The 22,621-nt window shown below is 43.3% G+C and overlaps 1 protein-coding gene across 4 annotated transcripts in view; it reads left to right on the top strand.

Annotated features, from left to right (window-relative positions):
* The window catches only part of DYNC1I1 (dynein cytoplasmic 1 intermediate chain 1), a 368,960-nt gene continuing 355,289 nt past the window's right edge, over positions 8,951–22,621 (top strand). For all 4 annotated transcript variants that reach the window (XM_018047394.1, XM_018047396.1, XM_018047395.1 and 1 more), the window contains exon 1: positions 8,951–9,002. The gene's annotated coding sequence lies outside the window, so the exon portion shown is untranslated. The remainder of the gene's footprint in view (positions 9,003–22,621) is intronic.

Raw genomic sequence — 22,621 nt, 5'->3', positions numbered from 1 at the left:
GGATCGAACCCGGGTCTCCTGCACTGCAGGCAGATGCTTTACCATCTGTACTACTAGAGAAGACCAAAGGACATGGGAACATTTTTTAATGAACAAGCCAATTAGCATTGATCCAATACAAAAGTGTTTGAAATAATAAGTGACAGTGTACTTTACCTTACACAAAGGCTAGTCTCAGAGTTTACTGACTCCCTGTCTCTATTTTTTCTTTTGTTTTCTTTACTTATGATTCTTTGAAACCTCTGCCAAATTTCCAACTTTTGGGGAAATCTTTCTGTCTCTCTTTTCCCCACTCCACCATAGAGATGAAACATGAAATGTATTCTTACTTGTTAGCTTTGTTGAACATAACTTGGATGCTTATTAATTTATTGACCTGAAATGTTTCAAAATGTTTTTCTTAAAATGCACATATTTATTTGTAATTGCAATTCTTTGACTGTAAAGAAAAACAGAAAGATTTTCAGACTCATAATGGCTAATCACCCCGCTTAACATGCTCTTATATGACATTATTCTTCTTTGACAAGTTAGAATGTTATGAAACTATTTGAACAGTTCAGCAATTTATCTCCATCAACCTGAGCCTTTAGTGAGGCGGAAAGTTTGACTTAAAAATGATGATGTAATATTAAGAAAGTCAAGGTACCAAAAGACATACTATAGTTTTAGGCAGCTTATGATATTTTATCTTCTATCATTTTTAGTCCATATGGTAAGAATACCTTAATAAGAAAAAATATTTGGAAAAGAGACTATTAAATATAATTTCACTTTCAAAAGATTATAAGTTGAAGTTGAATTTTTATAATATTCTGAAAAAAATTTATTCACTACTGCTGTTGTTAAATACCTTCATGCAAAGTAAGAAAAGTAAAGCCGAAAAAATGACCCCAAGATCTAATGCCAAATGGACATACAGCTAACTTTTAAAAATATTTATGAATCATCCTTTATCAGCTTCAGGCTCTTCAAAATTTGAACACACATGCACGTGTATTTGAATAATAGAGAGTTCACTTTAAAATATCAGTTTGGAAATCTTCCAAAACAGAAATGCTTCAAGTGAACCTTAAGATCTTGTTCTTACAGGAGAGTGTAAAGGTTTTCAAATGTGTTAACTGTTTTTCACATTAAAAACTTATTAAATGGGAGATGATGTCTTTCTTTTGCTGTCTTATATGCTAATTAAAATTATATTTTTCTGTTAGGCTAGAAATTATCTGGCCAATAATGTGAATTATATTAGCCTCTGTTTTCAAACTGATCCTCTAAAACACAGAGGGCAAGGAAAGATCAAAGAAATAAGCCACTCCAGACTGGCAGTGGTAGTTTTAATAAGTAAGGGAACTTACCTAGGGAGCTTGTCTTGGTGACTGCAAGACGGAGTAGACCTCTGCATCCATTAGGCAGAATCCTTAAAGTTGGTACAGAGCCCTTAACTGGGTTCAGTCCCGTATTCAGTCCCAGTGGCCTCACCAATACATTGCTCTCTCAAGGCTGTGGGAGCACTGAACAGAAGGTACATTCCAAGGACAATGGAGGAGGGAGGAACCTGCCACTGCCAGATTGCCTGGCTCCAGCTCTTGCATCAACAGGCAGTCATGCCCTCTCGATGACCTCCTCCAACATGCCCTCTGCAAAGAATTTAATCTGAATACTTAAACGTAGGAGAGTAAGGACGGGAAGGTCACAAGGGCACCACTGGTCACAGGGCTCTGTCTTGTCATCCCTACCATATGGGACATCTCCCTGGAGGACAGACAAAGGCAGTGTATACTTTTAGTTCCAGGGAGGATGGTAGCATATCATTATAAAGTCCCTTGGGAAGGATTCCTTTATGGCTCATTGCTTCTCAGTGGAGCCAGAGCATCACAAATAACCACCTGAGTGACAAGTGCTTGAAGTGTGTGCAGGAAGAGCAATACACGACAGTAAGTATTTATACAGGAAGTAAGAGGGCTCAATCATTTTCATTCATCCTCGCTCCATCCTTAGCCTGACTCCATTTCTAGCAAAATGGCATAGCACTTCTGTGCATCCACAGCTTATTGTTTCTAACGACTAAACTGTACATCGTAACCACTGCCTCAAGTGGTAAAGAATCCATCTGCCAATGCAGGAGATGTGGGTTTGATCCCTGGGTTGGGAAGATCGCCTGGAGAAGGAAATGGCAACCCACTGCAGTATTCTTGCCCGGGAAATCCCATGGACAGAGGAGCCTGGCGGGCTACAGTCCATAGGGTTGCAGGGAGTTGGACATGACTGAGGGCACACGCACACCTTGCAAACACTGCCAAGTGATGAGACTTGGAGTATCTTTAGGGAATTTCAAAAGGAAGAAGGTTATAACATGAGCCTTTATTGCTTTTAAGTGACTTAGTTCTGTTGCTAGCCTATCCTTGATATCTAACAGGCTTGATGGAGCACATAAAGCATATTCATCATAGAGCATTTAGAAAGTAAGCATCAATTCCAAGGAAAAAAATTCCTTAATCCTGTCACCCAGAATAGCCATTGTTAACCTTTTTGTGTAAACTTTCAATCTTTTTTCTATGCTTACCCACATAATAATAACAATGCTAATATTAATTTAGTGTTTACTTTGTGGTGATTACTAAATTCTTTATAATCATTATCTCATTCAATTCTTATTAAAATTTTAAGAGATGGGCAGTTATGCCCATTTTACAGGTGAAGATGTTGAGGCTTAAAGAGTTTAAGCCATTTGCACAGAATCACACAGGTAGTGAGTGAATCATTTGCACTAGTTTTAACCCAGGTTTGCCTGACTCCAGAGCCTGTGTTCTCGACTTCAATGTACTATTTCTGAGTTATACATGCCTTTGATACTATAAAATTTCACTTTATAAGTTGTGCTTTATAATTCTTCTTAAAGTATAATGCTGTAATGAAGTAAGCATATGAAGGAAGAGTGAGAAATGTAATATACAAAATTTATATTTTGAAACACATAAAATATTTAGATTTCACTTCTCAAATAGTCAAATGACATTTGGAGTTGGCACATGAGAAATAACAAATAATGAAGCATCATAAAAAATGCTCAGATTTGCTGGTTAAAGGCACATATAGAGTATCGATGTATATTGATACATTGTAATTATTATGCATGTGTAATTATTTATTTTTTAAAAAATACAGATGACTCTTTTAGAGTGTTGGGAGATCTATTAGGATCAATCTTTGCAAGGAGCAATTACAAGAATTATGAAGACATGTTTCTAGGAAATAATCTAGTGAAGTAACTTACAAAAAAAAGTGGTTTAATTTCTTTTGGTGAGGTAGGTTTATTTGATTCCTAGAAATAGAAATTTGAAATAACATGTAACGAGGCAGAACACAAGGATATAGATACTGATTTCACAGCTGGAAAAAAATGAAGATTTATATTTGGACACTGACGGAATGTGAATTTAAAGTGAAAGAAATAATTTATGTTTTATAATCACTGTATTTTCCCCTATACATTTAAATACTTAAAATGATCCTTTTGAGATCCAAAGACTTCTATTTTTGCTGTATAGTTTCATGTTTGCATTTTATTATTGATCATGAAAAACATTGTATGCATTTTGGCTTAGCATCATCCTCAAAAGAAAAGCTGATGGAAGGAAATGAAAGGAGAAAGGGTGGGGAGTGGTGGAGGGGCAAAGACACATGATGGCAAAGGTGAAGGCGGGAAATATGGGTGATTATAACATAATTATATCACAAATATAGGCAATCATATAGTATAGAGTATAACTGGTGCTGAACTTGGAAGTTATTCACAAAGCATTTAGAGAAATCTGAAGCAATACAGCAGACACCTTTGAATTCATTTGTCCAAAACTGAAGGCAAATTTATGTTTGTATTTATTTATTGCAGTCTTTGCACTTACTATATAAAAATATAGGCGATGTCCCTTAATGAAAAGTGTCCAGAAGAAAAAGTAGATGTTGGAATCCTTGACTTCCCCAGAAGTCACTAATAAGCCTTCAAACACTAATAATGCACCTGTTTGGGGACATCTATTGTTATTTTCATTTGGCACAAACAGGCCAACATCAATCATAGAAAAATACGATTTTCTATAGAAAATACTTAAAACATAGCCTACCTAAAAATACCTAACACATTTCCTACCTCTATATATCCCATACAAAACTGTGTATAACATTGGGCAGAGCTTTAAATTAGTCTCCTCACAGATTTTTATTCTGAGCATGATGTAGAGCCCACGTCGTCCAAAACATTTTCAAGCATGTTTTTAGAGGGGGGCACTTTTCATTTTTAATAGCTGATTCTGGTGGCTCACCTTTCTTTTCTGTGCTTTTAGAGCCTTTGGACCACTGAGGTGAATATTCAGTTTATTTCTTGCAATGAAAATATAATTAACTGAGGAATAATTTCCAGAGGAGATTTTCTGGCAGACAAGAGGGCATATGGAGTACGAAAGTTCTGCTGGAACCTGTGTCAAATGGGGCCCTGCCTGCATTCAGCGCTAATGGATGACAGGTGCACAAACGCAAGTCTTGAAGGCTAGTCATGACCCCAGAGTCCCAGGGGTCCCTTGAGTCTGGTAATGTCAAGATTGAATATTGAAGTTAGAGAGCACAAAGCTCTACCTTTGGTATTTTTCATGAAGGCTGGATTAATTGTAGCAAACTATAGCTAAGATTTATTGAACGTTTTTCCTGGGGAAGGAAATGGCAACCCACTCCAGTATTCTTGCATGGAAAATCCCATGAGCAGAGAAGCCTGGCGGGCTATAGTCCATGGGTCACAAGAGCTGGACATGACTCAGCAGCTAAACAACAAAAATCACATGTTTAGGGACTGTGTCAATTGCTTCACATGGATTAACTCATTGAAATATCATAGAAAGACAAGTAATATTATTGCCCCTTTTAGGCTTCTAGGAAACTTGGGTCTTAGAGGAGTCTAGTATTAATAACATGTGCAAATAGACAAAAACAGTAAATGGTAGACTTAAGTTCCACGCCCAGTCTAATTCCAGAACAGGGGAGCTTAGCCACACTCCTATCTCTCTGGAGGCACCTCCGAGTGGCTATAGCAAGTTAGCCATTTGCCCAGTATGGTGTGTGTGTGTGCATGTGAGTGTGTGTGTGTGTGTATTAGTCACTCAATCGTGTCTGACTCTTTGTAAGCCCATGGAGCCCACCATCCCCCTCTGTCAGTGGAATTCTCCAGGCAAGAATAGTAGAGTGGGTTGCCATTCACTTCTCCAGGAGATCTTCCCAACCCAGGTATCAAACCCAGGTCTCCTGCATTGCAGGCAGATTCTTTACCATTGTGATGGTCATTTAATCTGTTCTTAAGGACCTTCTTTCAAATTTTGAAGCAATAGCTAGATTAAGAAGTGAAACGGGTTAGTTTATAATTTGCAGGGAGTATGTAGGAAACACTCCGTACTTTCAGCACATTTTTTGGTAAACCTAGAGTGCTCTAAAAAAGTAAGATCTAGTAATATACTTCAGGTTTCTGCCTCTTTCTCTGCTGGTTTCCTAACCTCATTCTCAAGCGCATATCACCATATGTGAAAATGTGCATCTAACGAAACAAAGACACCCAGAACCTCTTTGACAAGACCTTCTACTTCGCAAGAATTCTCAACTGGAATGCATTTTCTCCTTCTCAGTCTCTCATGACAAGTGTCTTTAAACGTCCTGCTTTTCTTAGTGTGCCTGGTATTACAACCAATAGTGTCTTTTCTTTAGATTTTGAGTCTCTGGAATATAGAGACCATTTATTTCTTATTCATTTCCGATACCACACCTAATATCTGTATTATGCCTGAATACATGATAATAAAAATAATTACAACTGCTCTTTATTGAGGGTTTAATTTGTGCCAAGAATGTATTTCAAGTTATTCATGATGAATACCATCGGCAAATTTAGGCCTTCTTAATGCTGGCCTGGGCTTCCTTGGTGGCTGAACGGTAAAGAACCTGCCTGCCAATGCAGGAAACGTGGGTTTGATCCCTGAGTCAGGAAGATCTCCTGAAGAAGGAGATGGCAACCCGATCCAGTATTCTTACCTGGGAAATCTCATAGACAGAGGAGGCTGGCAGGCTACACTCCATGGGGTTGCAAAAAAAGTTAAACACAACTTTGTGACTAGACAACAATCCTGGCCTGGATTCTCACAATGAACTGCGGACTGGCTTCTTTAGCCTTTGTATGTTCCAGTGCCGTACACTTAGATGCCCTCAGATGATTCTTCCCAAGTGTCATTTCCTGCTCAAATATCTGGAACGGTGGTACTCCATTGTCTGCCCTTCAGCATCCCTTAAGGCCCAAAGCTGCTCCCCTAACAATCTGTTATGCTCCAAAAAGCTGGCTCACTCAACGTTTGTTAAGTACACATAGTGCTTCCTCTTCTTTGGAGCTTTGTTTATGCCTGAAAATGTTCTCTGTTCTTCATTTATACTGTGAAACACTTTACCTATCATTTCAAACATTATCCATATTCATAATCCTAATTTCCTCCTACCATCTCCCTCACTCATACCAGTTGGGCTCCTATTTGAGTTCTAACACATTGTACTACTTTGGCCATTTCCTTATTATTTGACTTTAATTATCAATTTACATTGGGCTTCCCAGGTGGCATAATGGTACAGAATCTGCCTGCCGATGCAGGAGACCCAAGGGATGCTGGGTTTGATCCCTGGGTTGGGAAGATCCCCTGGAGGAGGAAATGGCAACCCACTCCAGTATTCTTGCCTGGAAAATCCCATGGACAGAAGAGCCTGGCAAGCTACAGTCCATGGGGTCGCAAAGAGTCAGACATGACTGAGCACCTAACACTTGACTGTTTTTTTCCACTTTCAACTGGATTTTAACCCCACTTGTGAAAAGGGATTACACTGTCCTCAATTTTGGACCATCTGAAACTTCTAACACAGTGCTTTGCAATAGTGGACAGCTCAACAATCCTCATACTGGAAAGACAGTAACCCCAAGTGGGAATGTATAAGCTGTGATGTCAGGTGAACAAGGATTCCAATGTCAGGTCAATCACTCAGTAGCTGTGGAATTTGGGCAGGGTAGTTAACTTTTGAGACTCAAATTTGTTTTCAACAGGCATGGCATTGTATCTGGTACATAGTGTTATCGAAAAATTTTAAAGGAAAATATATGTTGAGTTTGACATTCATTCAATATCTTATACATGGCAGTAGCAAGTATTTGTTTCATAGAATTTTTCTCCTGGAATACCTTCAATTTTTTCTTACTAAAGATATTCTAACTCTCTTTTTTAGACATATTTGTGCTTGCAATAATTTGCTAGGAAGGCAAAAATTGGATTAAGGAAAGCTGTTTTATATATAGGTCTGATATTGTATTTACATTAAGATCTATACTTATTTTGCAAATACTGTAGTACTTGTCAATTAAGTAAATTCATGAATATTTATTGAGCATCTGTTATTCATCAAACACTATTGTAGTGTTTGGGGATACTGCTGTGACTAAGATACAGTCCTAGCTCTCCATTCTCATTCTAAGGTGTACAAAGACCCCACAGATATTTAAGAAACATGATGAAAAGCTTACGTAAAAATGGGGCCAAACCTGCATTGATTAGAATCCCAAACTCCATTTCTGAGTCTTAAAACTCGTCTGTTATGGCAGCTTTGGGGGAGTCTGGGAGATGGTGATGGACAGGGAGGCCTGGCGGGCTGCGATTCATGGGGTCACAGAGTCAGACACGACTGAGCGACTGAACTGAACTGAAGAATGGTTACTCAGATACTTATTCATTTTTTTTCCTTTTTCATGTGTTCTTTTTTTTTTTTTTAATGAAGTATAGTTGATATACATTTGTTACTGAACCAAACTTGGGTTTGCTTGCCTGCTCACAATAGAGCCAACCGGTTGACACCTGGCTATGATGGGGAAAGTGCAGCATTTATTCGAAGGCTCCATTCAAGGAGTCGGGACAGCCAGTGCTCAAAAAGCCTGAAATCCACAATGGGGTCCAGCAGAGTATTTTTAAAGGCAAAGTGAGGGAGGCAAGCCCCAGGGTTGTGCACAATTCTCTGATTGGTTAATGGTGAGGTAACAGGGCGTGTCAGGGGTTATCCTTAGGTTTAGAGGTTGTCCTTAGGCTTCAGTAGGTTTGGGGAGCTTCATGCTCTCCATTTTTTGAATAGTTAACTAGTTGACATCTTTCACCTGGGGGTCTTTAGCCGCTGTAAAAACAACTCAGGAAATGTGCATCTCAGAGGAGCTAACGCAGAGAATATGAGTGAAGGGTCTGTCCCTGTTAAGGCCCCATTTGGTTCTGCTTGTTTACACATACGTTACAGGTGTACTATACAGCGATTTCACAATGTTTAAAGGTATTTGCTATATTCTCCGTGTTGTTTAGCTTATTTTAAACATAATGGGTTCGATCCCTGGGTCGGGAAGATTCCCCTGGAGAAGGAAATGGCAACGCACTCCAGTATTCTTGCCTGCAGAATCCCATGGATGGAGAAGCCTAGTAGGTTACAGTCCACGGGGTCGCAAAGAGTCGGACACGGCTGAGCGACTTCACCTCACCTTCACCTCTTAACCTCCTACCCCTCCCACTGGTAACCACTAACTTATTCTCTGTATCTGTGATTCTGCTTCTTTTTTGTTATATTCAGTAGTTCCTTGTATTTTTTAAGATTCCAGATACAAGTGATTTGTCTTTATCTGACTTATTTCACTTAGCATATGCAGGGTATTTTGTTACCCAGAGTTTTAAAAGCTAGGACTTTATGAAACAATGTTGCCAAGCCAAGCTGAATATGTGTTTCCTCTTCTGGGCAAAACTAAGACTAAATCTGTAAGTCTTAGGGTGTAGCAGATGGATCTGAGCTTTCTCTATTCCTATTTAAATAACCTAAAGTAGTTCTCAGGGAGTGAAAGTTGTTCCATGTTGGCTGGCGGACAGGAGCTCCCCAAACACCGACGCTCTTCGTTTGCAGCCTCGTAGGTGAGTCCTAGCGGTGGCCTAGGAGTCCCAGGTCCTTGGCCGCTCTGAGCCTCCGGCCGGCGCCAGCAGCTCCCCGCGGGCCCGGGTGCGAGGGCCGTCCGGAGGGAGGAGCGCGGAGGGCGTGGGCCGGGGCGGGGCGAGCCCCCGCCTGGGTGCGCGCGGGGAGCTGTCAGTGTCATGCTCGGGAGCGGGAGGAAGTGCCGGGTCCCCGAGGAGCGCGAGCCGAGGGCCGGCGCAGCGTGAGACAGCACATCCTGCGCGCGCCCGCCCGCCGCCCTCGGGAAGCGCTCTGGCGCCGCCGCCGCCGTGCTCGCGAGCCCAGCGCCGCCGCCGCCCGCGTGCAGGTAAACGGGAGCGGGGCGGGGGGTGGTCGCGCTGCCCGGACCGCCGCCCCCGGGGGGCCTCGGCTTTCGCAGCCGCCCGGCAGCAGTGCGGCGCTGCAGCCGCAGCCGGACCTTGGCCTCGGCCCCCTCCCCGGGCTCCTGCGTGCTCCGCGGCGCCCGAAAGCGGCCAGAGCCCACCCCCACCCCTCCCCAGCCCCCGCAGCAGCCCCTGCTGCCGCTCTCCCGGCCGAGCCAGGAGGCGAGCGCGGAGCAGAAAGAGTGAGTCGTGGTGTCATCACCTTGTCGCCCACCTTATGCCCTGGGAGGGGCGTCCCGGGGCGCCCCGCCTCGGTTTTTCTCCCGGGGAGCTGACGGCTAGCAGCAGTGAAGCCTGCAACCCCCCGGGCATAAGCTGACGCACCAGCTGACGGGGAGGGGGAGGCCGCAGAGGGCGGGCGGGCGGGATGCGGTTTTGAGTACATTTTCAGCTGTCTGCAAAGCTCTTAGATGCTGTTGCTACCCGCCAAGTGGAAGGAAGCGAATGCACTTCCAGCAAGGCGTTAATGAAACACTCGCGCAAGAAGGGGCCCGTTTCTCTCACGGCTGCACACACACAAAAAAGTGTGGCTGGGGGATATGTTTTCGTAAACACCTTTGCGGCCGCGTGGCTCTCCTTCCCCTGCTCCCACTCCCGCAGCGCTCTGGCCTTAAAAATCCGTGCGTCGTCATCGCAAGGGCAGTGATCCTGGCGGCACTGATGGGAACTGAGAGTGCGGGAGTCTCATGACTTATAACAAGGGTGAACACAAACCCGGGATCAGGACAGGAAATTACTTAGGAAATTAAAGAACTCAACCAAATACAGGAGATGGAATATATTCGTTATCCTGGACTCTCCCACATCTAGGTAAGGGGCAGAAGAAGTAGCCAGCCATTTTCTTGCCTGGAATGCCTTTCAAGTGGGCTGTAGACTTGCTGTAGTTAAGCGTTGTGTAAAATTGCTTCCAAATATTCCAGATGAGCAGAAAATATTACTAGCATAAAGGCGTGGTAGCTGCAGAAGACAGCATATGGTTAATATGAACACAGATAAGGGTGATTGCTTATGTACACATTTTCATCATGGAAATTATAGAGAAATACGTTGACAGGATTAGTAAATTTGAGCGTTCAGTGCAAGTTGCAACCTGAGGGTACCAGGGGGAATGTGACTCATAATTTCTCTGATTATTTAGAATGCCAAATTTTCACCAGAAGTTTTCTCATGGAAGAAAATGGACCCAAACTCTGCTCTTCTGACTATGCTTCTTAGCAAAATAAAATCATACACTCCTGTCACCGAGTGGTCATTTGTTCTCTTCATAGGGACCAACTTCCCAATGTTTCTTGAGGTTTGAGGATCCAGTGCTCCAAAGCCATTTCTTTTAAAAAATCTTCCAGCCCCATCATTGGTATTTTTAAATAACGTCCAGGCTTTCTTCAGCCGGATCAGCTGTGGAGCAGCTTCTTGGCTCAGGACATCTTCTCTGTCTCTTCCTTGTCTGGGGTATCAGGCACTGATGCACCTGCTTGCTCTCCTTGGACCTCAAGGTTGCTGAGCTTCTGCTCCTCGGTTCCCTGGAGGCAGAGGGATGGCTCAGCCTCTCCCTACACCCCTCAGCCTCTCCCTACACCCAGCCTTTCCTCCTCTCGTGCTGGAAATTTGTCCTGAGGCTTTTGTGGTGTTACAGGTCTGTGTTATTAAGAATAGTCTCCACTTGGGATATGGGCAGAGAAGATAAATGTAACCCACAGGAAAATGGAGCAGAGTTCTTACGGTAGTGGTCCTTGGCCCCTTGTTTGTAATGAACTGAGATGGTAAGAGGAAGTCACCAGGCGTTTCTATCATCACGTTTTATGTCTAAGAGTTGGCTCTATGAACTTTTTTCCCCACCCCTCCTGCTTCTTCAAACACTCCTTCCAGAGTCTGCATTTAATAAATGAGCCTTTCCCTTGTGCTGAGTCAAGCAGTTCTTGGAGATAAAGCCTGGGTACTGCTCTGTTCACATTCAGAAAAACCACGTAGAACACTCTGGTAAAATCCATGCCAAGTTTTTAAACCCAGCCATATCTCTTAGCACAGACAAGTATGCACAGGCTTCATCAACAGTTACCTCAAAAAAACAAAAACAAACAAAAAAAGACTTTACTGGCAGTCCAGTGGTTAAGACTCCGTGCTTCCAATGCAGGGGGCCTTGGTTGGATCACTGGTTGGGGAACAAGGATCCCACATGCCATGGGGCACAGCAAAAAACAACAACAACAACAACAAACCCAGTTGCCTCTAAGGGCCATTCACTCTCCCAGGTCGAGTGTATCACTTGGTTTCTTTCTGTTACTTAATAGCATCAAATGTAAAGGTCACACGCATCCATCGCAAACTTAAATATATTCTTTCATCATCATAAGCATGTTGTTGTTCATTCTTTCTTGTGCTTTGCCCCATCAAAGAAAACAAAAGTTCATAATACTTTTATTTATAATAAAATAAAATAATACTGAGCATTTTAGCAGTGCTTAGTACATTTCCTAAATGTGTTGCACTAAATGTATATCACTAAATATATTTAGTGTATTTAGTAAATGTATTGAGTTAAATGCATTTCACTCCCAATGTATTTATGAAAATGTATTGAGTACTTGACCAGGTATTGCATTTTAAACTACTCATGTATTAACATATTTAATCCTCACAAAAATCTGCTAAAGTAGATATTATTTGTAATTCTGTTTGACAAACAAGGAAACTAAGACACAAGGATGACAAGTAACTTACTGAAAATTGCTCAGCTGAGAAGTTATAGAGCAAGAATTTGAACCTAGGCAGTCTGACTCTAGTCTTATAGAGGACAGTTTATATTGGTTAATTTTTATTATTGAAATCCAGCTCTTCTGTTATCTCATTTTAATCCCTATATTAATCTTATGAAGTAGACATTATCTGTGTTTTACAAATGATAAAACTGAGTTAAGTAAGTTGATACACAGCAGAGGTAGGATTCAAATCACTTCTGTTTGACTCTAAAACCAGGACTTATCCATTTTAGCTAGCATTCTCTCTGAGAAATAAAAAAGTTGAGCTTGTCTGTTCTTTTGGGTTTGTTGCCCATTTTCCCTGTGAGCCATTGCTATTTCTTTTACGCCTTAAGTGTAGCCGTGTTTCTTTGCCAAGCGATTGGTATGCTTTTTTGCCAGGCAGATGATACGGCAAAACCAACGTAGGACCATAGCTCTTTTCACATCAGATATCGCCTTTGTTCTTTCTCCTTAATGAAACCAGCTAATTCCCCATAATACTATATGGGTCTCAAATACCATATAAATAGTTGTTTCCTTGATCAGAGATCCCTTTTCCTAGCAATGTTTGCGTCTTCTACATACCCGATAAAATGTGAGAAAATAGTTCTTTCGGGAACTTTGTTGGGACAGAGAACTGGAGCTCACTTCTTTTGAGAATTAACTAAAGTAAGTCCTACTGTCATTTCTTTGAAATTTATAAACCATTGCCTGGGTCCATGTTAAAAAAAGGAGGAGTTCTCTTGCCTGGGAACTCTTCATTGGTACCCCAGACTTATTTCCTTTGCTTTTTCTCTGCAGAAACGCTGGCACCAGACTGTCAGTGTGAAGTTTGCATTGTAACATAGACATCACTTCCCCGGGTGCCACGTGTGTATAAAGCATCTCCGAGTCTTTGTTTAGAGGAGGCTTCTGAAGCAGTCACCATGGAGGGCAGGCATATGAGAGTTTCCAGGTGGTCATTGAACCCAATATAATTGATGCAAAATTTTATGCATTTGTGCTAAAGGCAGTGTTCCAGGGAAAAGCGGGTATTTGTGACTAACAAGAGATTAAGAATCGCTGGTTCTAGTGCACTGTTTAGGAAGGGGGAGGAGTGGAGGCCATTCTGCTGAAGTGTGTTGCAAACAAGGCAAAGCTATCCTGTTGGAGCCAGCCAAGAAGGAATGTTCTTGGCCCTCAGGACACTGTTGGCATTTCACTACAGACGCATGCTAGAGTGCCTGGTGCAGGGCAACACCCACTGATGCACGCTGCAACCACGAGAGGTCTCCAGGGTTTCTCGCAGCCCTCGCACTGCTTGCCATTCGCTCAGCACTTACCCTGCACGCTCACAGTTCATCAACTCTCCCCAACATTCCTGTAAGGCTGGCATTTCTATCTTCACTTGGCAAACAAGGAATTGGGTGACTAGAAACGTTAAGCCACTCGATCAAGGCCACAGCAGGCCAGTTAGTAGAAAGACTGGATTCAAATGTAGGTTAGATTCCAAAGCCAGTTCATCCTCTTCCCAACATAGTTCATTGTTTCTCTATGTGGGATGCTAAGAAAGTACTGTTTAGTGTAGCTTTTTCCTGTGGCAGGACAGAGTTCCTCAAGAACACTCTCATATGCTGATAGGAAAAGCCTGAATGTGTTATTAGAGGGGAACAAGAGAATTGGACATTTCTCGGCACGGCAGAGGATACGCGCATTTCCTTGAGGTGTGCTCATACCCCACACATTTGATTCTCAATATGGTGTCTTGCTGAGCACCAAATGAATAACAGTCTCTGGCAAAGACAGCTCAGAGATTGGATTAGTTGATTTTTCCCAGGTAGCTGCAAGACTTTACATCTGTGCTCCATCACTCAAGGTCTGTCTGACTCTTTGCAATGCTGTGGACTATGGCCCACCAGGCTCCTCTAGCCATAGGGTTCTCCAGGCAAGAATACTGGACTGGGTGGCCTGTTTCTACTCCGGGGACTCTTTCAGAACCCACAGATGGAACCCGTGTCTCCTGAGTGTCTCCTGCGTTGGCAGGTGGATTTGTTCCGGCTGAGCCACCTGGGAAGCCCAGCTGAAGACTTTATTTATTGCAAAAATGAACTCACTTCAAAGTTGAGTTTGAAGCAGCGCAGTGTTCTGGGGCTTGCATGATCTAGCTGTGCCGTTGTGATCTGGAACTGGGTACTTAATCCTGGGAAGACCTCTGCTCACCAGATGACCTACATGCCCTTTAATTTTCAGTTCCTATCAACCCTGCAGTCCTTCCCCATCGTTCCATTTTGGGGTACAGGTCAGCTAATGCTGTTAGTGTGGCTAACATGTGAAAGCAGAAATTTATGTTAGGGTCAAGGGCATTCTTTTTATTTATTTGTTTATTTTTACCTTATCTGGCTGCACCAAGTCTCCGTTGTGGCACGAGAGAGTTCAACACTGGGAGAGTTGAACTGTAGCCCCTGGACCACCAGGGAGGTCCCCCAGTGGCATTCTTTATGATAAAAACGCGCCGCAGACACTGTAGAGGATGGCTGCCTTTGATCCACAGGTTGTCTGGGGAACAGACACCACCAGTGTGCCTCGTTATGCTTCAGCCCTTTTTCTCTCCTATAACATCTATAAAGGTTTTCAAAAATTTTACTGCTCCCCCACCTCCACACACTTTAGGTTGACATCTAACATTTTTATTAGGTAAAGAATCACTGTGAATGTCATTTCCAGAATATTGTAAACCTTGACCTTTACAAATAAAACGATGACATCATTCTTTGAATCCCAAGTACAATCCAAATGCTAGTTCAACCTCTTTTAAAAAGTGCCCGAAGAAGCTCTTCTACAGAAGCATGCTTTTATACCTTGTGGTCAAGCATCACAGTGAGCTTTGGGTTTCCTTTTTTAGCCCTGGTAATGGAGGTGGGAGAGGAGACCTTGAATGATTCTTCAACCGCAGGTGTGTTCTCTGGCTGGTCAGTGTTTGGGAAGCCTGCAGACAGAAGGTCGAGATCTGGAAATAACAATGTTATTAGCTCTCTCCTTTCCTGCACACTCTGTAGAAAGCCTCGTGGGTGCCAGGGCACATGATGCCAGTTTGGAGAGCACATATTTATTTAGCACAGGTGCTGTGTGTTACAGGTCACTGCAGGGCCAGTGCTGGGAGTCAGGTCCGTGGGCTCTTTCCATGTGGCTCAAACTCAAAGTGGCAGGGCTGGAAGGAACTGCAGAGCCGCTGTTCCCATCTCGTGCCCTTAGGCTGGTGACTGTGTGAATAGTTGTCTTTCCTTTATTGAGTGATTTATAGGAAGAGATCTGCCCTTTCCCCTGTGTTTATATTTTTTTTATATATTATTTTATGTGGGCCATTTTTAGAGTCTTTATTGAATTTGTTACCATACTGCTTCTGTGTTACGCTTTGATGTTTTGGCCATGAAGCAGGTGGGATTTCAGCTCCCCGACCATGAATGGAACCTGCACCCCTCCACTGGAAGGTGACATCTTGACCCTGGACCACTAGGGACGTCCCTCCAGGGTGCTTTTGTAGATCAGTGGTTCTCAGCCAAGAGTGACTGTCCTTCCCTGGGGACATTTGGGCAATTTGGTTTTCACCTTTGGTGAGAGAGGGTGGCTGCTGGCATCTGTAGTAGGGAGAGGTCAGGGTGGCTCCTGGCCAGCTTACAATGCACAGGACAGCCAAGCCTGAGAAGCCCTAGTTTAGATGCTCTGGTTTTCTGCTGAAATCGTCCCTGCCCTAAGCTAAGTTCATTTCTTTAGCCTTCTACCAGGGAAGAAGAGCATAACATCTAAGAGGCAGCATAAGGGGAGGAAAAGAAGAAGCATGATATTCCATTGACTGCCTCTGAGAGCCTCAGTTTCTTCATCTGTGAAATGGGAATATCAATACCTGGCTTGCAAAATTATTGTAAGGCGTGCAAATAATGAAAGAACTGGGTGCAATATGTGGCCCATTCTCAATGTATGGAGGATGCTTTTTGTTATTCAACAGCCATGATATCACTCTCTTGCCTTCTCTTTTCAGGGACTTGTGTGATCTTGTTCTGCTTTGAACCAAAGGTATGCTTTTTAAAAATGAAACATGCTATGTATCTGCCTCCTTCCATTTCTAGACTCTAGGCTCCCTGAGGCATCCTTTGTATCTTTCAGCAGAGGGTTTTTACACACAGTGGCTCTCAACAAGCTTATTGACCTGAAATATTAGCCAGAATAAATCCCACTTAATTTTCCTTTTATTATAAGATTTTATTCTTTCCCCTTGGATTATTTGTAATGTGTTTAGTAAAACATTCACTTCCTAAAATGTAGTTTCTATTGCACAGCTGGGCCCAGTATGAACATGGTCTTGGTAATGCCTCAAATTCTGGAAGCTTTACCTTCCTGAACCAGTATCACATTGAACATTTCTGCAGAGGGAACAGCAACCTTGAGGGAGACAGCCTATCATTTTCTAAGTGACGGGTAGGGTGGTTTGAGCCTTGTGTTTTCCTTTGTGAGTCCCTTGGTCTGATCCTTTTGATCTGACTTTGATCTGACACTCTCCTCTGAGCAGAGCAGCCCTTTGGCTCCTTTTTGGTGAGAAAGGAGAAATTTTTATCCATTTGTCAGATTCCTATTTTATGTTAATATGTAGAGTGAAGCCAAGAGTAACACATGCATTTTAAATAGTGCTAATCAATAAATGATGGCATACTATGTTATATCCTTGGCCGCCATCAGTTTCTCTCATTGGGTACGGATTTTTCCACTCCAGCTTGAAATAGTACCTGTTTCTTTGTTTGACAAGCTGAAGATTTTAGTAATTGAAATGGAATGAAGTCCTCTCCTTTTGAAAGTAGTTTAGATCCTGTAAGGCACATATGGAAGCCTTTAAAAGTTGACCAAGTGTTTGAATGCTACGGTGGGCCCACGTGGAGGGGATGATCATAGTAGTCTGTTTTGGATTCAGCTTGTGGGATTTTAGGAGTTGGTGTTAGTAGGCGGTGGCTTTGAGTGGCTGAAAGGGTAGAAGGCCCTGTGGGGAATGTGTGTTTTGACAGTGTCCCCTTTTAAAAATGAAATGACTCTCCTGTTTCACCATCCACCCCATTAGTATCAGAATAGCAACGCATTGTGTGAACTGATGAGTATTTTGTGGGAGAAAGAATAACAGAAAACTTCTCTGCTTGTTTCCTTAAAAAGTGTGACTTTGTTCACTTTCAGAAGGTGTAGGTTACCGAAAGAGGATCCTCTCTCTTTGAATGTTTTCAGACTCAGAGGAGAGTGAGAATCTATTTACTTTAGTTAAAATGCCAAACCAAATCTCCCAATGCAAATATGGACCACCCAGAGACATTGTAAAGGCCAGGTTTGGGGTTTTGAATACAGATTTCCTTGCTTTGTCTTTTAGGCTTTTTAATATTTTTCAAATACTGTCGAAAAGTAACTGGCACATCAAGCAAGGATGAAATCCCATATCTTTTGCCATGAACTTTAAAGGGGGGAATTGTACTCATTTCCCTTGAGAGCTCCTTGTTTCTTGAAACGAAGGAATATGAATTATTAAAATTTGAAGGCCACCAAGTTGAAGATTTTAAAGTAGATAGAAAAGTTGGGTTATAACACAGGTATAGGAGAGGAGGTCCTGTGAATAGTCAGCAGAAGCAGAGGCGCTACCTCAGGCCAAGGGGGGCTCATAATTTGAGCAGGTTTGGAGATATTAACCTTGAGGATCCGTTATTGATCTCAGCCACCTTGCCTGATGGTTGAGGGTGACAGGGACAGTGATAATTTCAAGTTTACAGGGTTTTGTTAAAGCTTTATATGATTTGCCCAGTGAAGTGGTTGCACAGTCAGTGATGATTGTGGAAGGTTCACCCCAAGTGGGAATACACTTCCCATCAGTCACCTGCAGTCTTGCTGCCAGACTCTTCCGTCCCAATGTCCTTACAATAGACAGCAGCCTGCTTCTGAGTCAGAAATCTTGATGGGCAGACGGTGGGGAACCCAGCATCCTGGGTTCCTGAGAGCCCTGACTGGTCATTGAATCAACAGCTGTTGTTTGCCCATCATGATTTCTCTGACTCAGAAACAGGCTGTTTTCTGTTGTCTTTGTCAGGATGGCAAAGTTTGCCAACAAGCAAGCTGCACAACAGGCCAGTATATCTGCGACGAGGCACTGAGGTAAGAAATATGACTTTATTTGGAAAGAACACTGACCAAGACGATGGCAGACTAATGTCTCAAAATAACCATCTCATCCAGGTCTGGATGCCAGGTTCTTTTATAGAACAGAGATGGAGGTGGGCGGGTGGTGAGAAAGCAACGTGAAAAGGCCGTTAATCTTGCAAAATCTCCTGGAATGGCAAGCCAGGGGAGGCAATGGATTAATTTCTTCCTTCCTGTAGTCACCTATACGTGGACAGAGTCCTGTACAAAGGCTCCTTGGTTTAACATTTGGGCAGAGGGGCAGGGTTCCCCCAGGCAGGTCAGTATGTATGGACGCAGTATCCTTTTAGTGAACAAAAGCAATGGGAGGCCAAGGTTAAAGAAACAGATCCAACATGGAGTCAAGCTCTTCCCTGTAAGGAAGGCATCAGCCTTGCAGCAGAAGTCTTCAGCTCATCCAGAAAACATACATACGGTAAGAACATATTGGTAACCCCCACCAAGTGGCAGTTGAAGGAAGTCCAGCTGCAGTTATTCAGAGGGCTCAAAGGGAGAAGGTTTGAGGCCTCTGGGAACAAGCATCGTTTTCCAGGTTTGGGGAGCTGGCAGGTCAGACATTGGTGGTGAACTGTTTTTGCGATTTTATAGAAGGCCTCCTGCTGTTGGGGGAGTGTGTAATTTCCTTGGTTCTGTCTCATTGCAACAAAAATAGGAAGTGACGGACAGACCAGCGTTACAGCCCTCGGATGGGCCAGTGTTACAGCTCAGTTTTATTTAGAAAATAAAGGAAAATACATCCTCGAGGTGTGAGGGAATGCCGACCCAAAAGATGTGAAGAGAAGAGAGGCCCTGGCCCAATTTTGGCTCCTCTTTTTATATGGTTTTTTTTTTTTCCCTCCTCCTGGGCCTGCCCTATGTAAGCTGGGCTAGCCAGGAGTGCTGTTTGTTTACCTAAAGTCCTCACTCTGGTCCTCGGACCTCCCTTTGTTCTATTTTCGCAAGCTTTTCCCTTCTTTGTCTTTTAGCCACTGCCATTTTGGACTCCTTTTTTCTATTCTAACTACCTAACACTATCAGTGTTTATTTCCTGATTTGAGTCATTTTAATCGCACCGCAGTGGATGAAGGAACGCAAAACCTGACAAATGGAGCTTGCTGGGGAGCCGGGAAGAACCAAGCACTGTCCTGGGTTCCCCAGTAGCCCTGACTGCTCATTGAATTGACAGCCATTGTTTGAAGATCATGATTTCTCTGACTCAGAAGCAGGCTGTGGTCCAGTGGAACTTCCATGGGGGTCCAGTGGTTAAAACTTTGCCTTCCAATGTAGGAGGAGGGGGTTCGATTCCTGGTCACTAAGACCCCGCATGCCTCACGACTAAAAAGAGCAAAACATTAAAAAGAAGCAATATGGTAACAAATTTAATAAAGACTTTAAAAATGGTCCACGTCAAAAAAAAAAAAAAAAAAAAACCCTAAGAAGCAGGCAGTTGCCTGTTAATAGGAACATCAGGATGGCAAAAGTCTGGCAACAAGGGATCATTTTTTGCAGGAACAGAATGGACTTCATCCACATGACCCACAGCCTTTGTAGATTCTGTTGCTGCTGCCTTTTCATGGAAGTCAGCTAAAGCAATCCCCTGACAACTCAGGTTCAATCTTTTTAGTGTGAGCCTCAGTTTTTATGACAGCAGTTTCAACAGATACGGGAGTAGCAGCAAGAAGGTTTTTTTACCTGCTGTCTGTTTTTGCTGGGGTCCTGTTAGACTTAAAGGGCTTCCCTGGTGGCTCAAATGGTAAAGAATCTGCCTGCAATGCAGAAGACCCAGGTTCGATCTCCGGGTAAGGAAGATCCCCTGGAGAAGGGAACAGCAATCCACTCCAGTATTCTTGTCTGGTGGCTCAGACGGTAAAGCGTCTGCTTGGAATGCAGGAGACCTGGGTTCAATTCCTGGGTCGGGAAGATCCCCTGGAGAAGGAAATGGCAATCCACTCCGGCACTCTTGCCTGGAAAATCCCACGGACAGAGGAGCCTGCTAGGCTACACCCCGTGGGGGTCGCAAAGAGTCGGACATGACTGAGCAACTTCACTTATTCTTGTCTGGAGAATTTCATGGACAGAGGAGCCTGGCGGGTTACAGTCCATGGGGTCACAAAGAGTTGGACGTAATTGAGTCACTAAGACTGGTGGACAAAACAAAACAAAACAAAAGACCCTTAGCTTCCTTAACATTCCAATTATGGATGATCCCAAAGGCGTACCAGCTTCCGGTATAAATCCTAACAATTTGTCCTTCTGGTAACTAGCATGCTCTTGGTCAGGGCGTGGAGCTCTGCTTGTTGGACTGATGTAGCTTATGGGAGACTTACCCTCTTAAAAATTCATATTGGGTAATGACAGCATAGCCAGCTTGGAAATTTCCTTTTTTGTTTGGTGTGACCCATCAACAGACAAACTTAGATCAGGATTAGTCAAAGGGGCACTTTGTGAATTAGGACACAGTGTCACAAAGGTCATGGGCTCACCGTCTTTGGTCAAGGGTAGCAACATAGCAGACTGTTTTGTTTGGGATGCAGACTTAGGTGCTGAAAGCAGAATCGTCTCATAGGAGGTTAGTATGTTTGCAGAGAAATGTTGAGTTACTTCAGAACTGAGAAGATTTTGGACAGTGTGTGGAGTTTGTAAGTAAATGTCATTTCCTAGGGCTTCCCAGGTGCCACTAGCGGTAAAGAACCTGCCTGCTAGTGCAGGAGACGTAAGAGACATGGGTTCAGTCCCTGGGTTGGGAAGTTTCCCTGGAGGAGGGCATGGCAGTCCACTCCAGAATTCTTGCCTGGAGAATCCCATGGACAGAGGAGCCTGGTGGGCTACAGTCCATGGGGTTGCAAACAGCTGGACATGACTAAGCGGCTTTCACTTCACTTCTGTACTTCTCATATTCTTGCTTGAGCGTCCCCAGGGCTTGGCTGTCTGTTTCATGTACAAATAAGGTGAAAGATTTTGAAGTTGGGTGGCTCTGGGGCAGGCGGTTCTTGCAGCACTTGGTTTAGTCTCATAAAGGCCTGCTCATGTTTATCTTCCCTAGGAGCTGGTTCAGTGATTGAGCTTTTAGTGAGTTCATAGAGTAGGAAAGCCGATAGAGGAAAAATTAGGAACCCGTACTCTGCAATAACCAGCCAGGCCTATGGATGCACAAGGTTGTTGTTTCGATGTGGCTTAGGCAATTTGGGGATCAGCTTGGTTTTTTGGAGCTCACTGGATTCCTTCAGTGCTTAGATTATGACTTAAGTAAATGAGTAGTGTCTGGAGATAATTATAATTTTTCCTTGGAGACTTTATGTCCTTGTTTAGCTAACTGTTATAGCAAATAAGTGGGATTCTTTATGGATGCCTCTTTGGTACCTGAAAATAGCCAAAGTTTGGCTATATACTTAGTGTAGAAGGGTCAATTTCCTGGGGAAATAGAGGGTACCTAAGTTTTGGTGGAGTATTGGGGAAAAATAAGAAGGGGTCTCACTGAACCCTCCAAGTTTGCCTGTCCCAGGTATATTGTTGTTTTTTCCAAGTAAAGGTGGATAGCCACTGGTTGTTGGTGTCCCAGCGTGCTGAAGACTGGACAGAGGTCCACAACTGTGAGCCATTTCGAGTCTGATGAAACTTGTGACAAAGGGTTTTGGGATATAGAACAGCTGGGAAGTAGGGAATCTTGTTAATCTCAAGTCAAATTGCCATCCCCACCCATTGTGTTTCAGGACTGTTAAGACCAGGTGTTACGGGGGCTGGTATGGGGAGTGGTTAGCCCCTGAGAGAATTGGTCTATTATTGGTATAAGACCTTGCATCATCTCAGGTTTTAATGGCTGTTGAGGCAGTTTAGGAAGAGATTTGGTTTCCTCTATGAAAATTTTATAGGTTCTGCACCTTTTATTTGTCCAGGGTCAATGTTAGAGGTAGCCCACAGATTTTCAGGCACCTTGATTAAGTTAGAGGCCTTTTGCTGGAATCCTTTCTCTTCTATATCAAGGACAGGCTGTAAAGAACATCAAGGATCAGGTTCAGCTTGGTCAGAAAATTCTAAGGTGAGGTGTCCACTAGAAGCAAAATGGATTAGCCTTTTTAATTCAGGAAGGAGATCACTACCTGATAGTTAGACTGGAGCTGTGTTAGTTGCTCGGTCGTGTCTGACTCTTCGCGACCCCATGGACTGTAGCCTCTGACTGTGGGACTCTCCAGGCAAGAATACTGGAGTTGGTCGCCGTCCCCTTCTCCAGGAAATCTTCCTGACCCAGGGATCGAATCCGGGTCTCCCGCATTGCAGACAGATTCT

Source organism: Capra hircus, chromosome 4 (assembly GCF_001704415.2).
Source record: "Capra hircus breed San Clemente chromosome 4, ASM170441v1, whole genome shotgun sequence".
Lineage (NCBI taxonomy): Eukaryota > Metazoa > Chordata > Mammalia > Artiodactyla > Bovidae > Capra > Capra hircus.
The sequence above is the reverse complement of the archived record's forward strand: the minus strand, read 5'-3'. Positions and strand labels throughout refer to the sequence as shown.